The following is a 2689-nucleotide window of genomic DNA, read 5'->3' as shown; positions in this document are numbered from 1 at the left end:
GTGGCAATAGTATTGCAAAAAAGATGCAAGGTTGCACTAGAGTGGAGTTAATGCCAAAAATTGGCAAGTGAAGTCATTCGGAGATACCAGGCATCAAAGTAGTCAAGTTACCACCGTTAAATCTACTACCATAACTATTGCGGTCCTTGATTTACTGTGACTAAACAGAATAAAGACAATTCTTGATGAATACCTACAAAGAAAATTGTAAGACATTTATGATATTTCGTCCGAAGTAAGTCTATGTATATTGGATTTCTGTAGACCAATGATACTCCCCCATCTTGAAATTGCCTCCAGATTCAAGGACACAGGATATAGGGTACAAGCATACAGATTCAAGGACGACTCATCATCGTACCGGATCATTGTTGCCGCAAGAACTTCTTCACGGACATAACGACTAGGTTAGGTTATTTAAGATGGCAATACGGAATATGCTTTCTGACGACCACAAAACCAAACTTGAGCGTGAATTGTGGTGAAAACGTTGGACCAAATGTTTCAATAGAAAATTAATTTTAGGCGGGACGAAGTTCCCCGGGTCAGCTAGTATGATATATGTATATATATTTATTTGCTTAAGAGCCATTGTATATACCAATTTTGATTAATATTGATGAACCCCTTAGCCACACTGCTCAAAAAATAGACATTATTTCGGTTAGACATCCGCGGATGCGAATGCGGATGCGGATGTTTAAAAGCTATCATCCGCGGATGCGGATGCGAATGCGGATGCCACGTATTTTTAAGAAATAATTTAGATGGGTAAATTAGGTGATTTAGGTAAATAAAATATGGAAAGGTTAATAATTTTTAATAATCTGCCTTATCCTGAGTTTTGCCCGAAAAAAATTCACCCGAAAATATTCCGCCCATAGTAACTATGTACATGATAACCAAAAGTGAACCGGTGCGGGGAAAATTAAACTCATGATAAGACTGGATGTTTTTTTAGTACTTGAATTTAAAAATTGGAACGTTGTACTTAATAAAAACTTTTTGAAGGGTCGTAAATCAAACCTGCGCCTCTATATAACTACTCGATCGAGGCGACAAACTTGGAAAACTTGAAACTTGGCAAAATTGTAAATTCTTTTCGAGTGACACTGCACCCTTTGAGAGGACTTTCAGTTATATTTATTTACTTTTATTGCGGTGCAATATTTACTTTTTGAGAATTTCAGCGGGGCTGCAAATGTCGGATATATCCTCCTGACTTGCATCTTCACAATCTAGCATCATGGCAAACAACGTTTTTTTTCCAAAGAATCCTTCATTCTCGTTCCTTTTGTTGTTTCGGAATTTGGAGAACCTGTCACGTCATCAGCGTTTTTCGATTTTAGTTTTTGTTACTAATTTTTAATACTTTCTTCTGTTACTGATTAGATATACGTATGTGCACTTGCACAATATTCCAGGGACCGAAAGAGTTATTTTTTCCGAGTTAAATTTGGCCTAATATTTTTTATTCCGAAACAAACGTCTTATCCGGATAGTAAACAAACCGCTTATCCAAATTAAACAAATTTGGTATCATATGAAACGGGGCTGAAATAGCTTTTAAACAGAAATAACGAATGAAAGTTACCACCTCTATTTATATATTTTTATAACTTAATACTAAAGAAATTCATGTAAATACATACCTGACCCAATGTTTGTTCTATGGTAATGAATTACCTTTTTTTTTAAATATTTTTCAATGTGTGGCTTTCCTCGTTTAGACATTTCAGCTTTAAAGCTATTTCCATCCTCTTTGATTGGATACCAAACTTATTTAATTTGGATAAGCGGTTTGTTTATTATCCGGAAAGTACATTTATTTCGGAATAAAAAGTATTTGGCCAAGTTTAACTCGTAAATATAACTGCAATTTTCGGTCCCTTCAATATTCGCATTCGCAAAAGATCCGCATTGATTTTTGAGAATGCGAAAGCGAATGCGAGTGTCAAAATTAATGCGAAAGCTCCGCGGTTGCGAATGCGAATGCGAATATTCGCAACAACCCTGGTATGCATTACTTCGTTTTTTTCCATATGCATTATTTCGGTTTTAAAACGAAAGTATCCATATGCATAATATCGGTATTTTCTCATTTGCATTATTTCGGTTTCCAACCGAAACTGTGCATTAAACTGGCCCAAAAATGTATGTGAAAAAATAAGGTCGGATTTTCAATTCCGCCACCCCCTAGGATTGTGCTATACCGACAGAAAATATACGGCACCCTGAAATTGTGCATATGGAAACTGTGCATACGAAATAATGCATATGAAAAAAACCGAAATAATGTATACAAAAAAACCAAAATAATGTATATATGCACAGTTTCAGTTGAAAACCGAAATAATGCATATGAAAAAACCGAAATAATGCATATACGCACAGTTTCGGTTGAAAACCGCAATAGTGCATATTAGAAAAACCGAAATTATGCATATGCACTCTTTCGTTTGAAAACCGAAATAATACATATGAAAAAAACCGAAATAATGCATATTTGCACAGTTTCGGTTGAAAACCGAAATAACGCATATGTAAAACCGAATTAATGCATACATTCACAGTTTCGACTCAAACCCGAAATAATGCATATAACAAAAACCGAAATAGTGCATACATGAAAACGAACTTCCTTCTGCGTAGGCGGCGCTTAGGGATTATAACCCTTACTAATTAGAAC

This window comes from Rhagoletis pomonella, unplaced genomic scaffold (assembly GCF_013731165.1).
Source record: "Rhagoletis pomonella isolate Grant_MI unplaced genomic scaffold, Rhpom_1.0 Rhpom_scaffold_06112, whole genome shotgun sequence".
Taxonomy (NCBI): Eukaryota; Metazoa; Arthropoda; class Insecta; order Diptera; family Tephritidae; genus Rhagoletis; species Rhagoletis pomonella.
The sequence above is the reverse complement of the archived record's forward strand: the minus strand, read 5'-3'. Positions refer to the sequence as shown.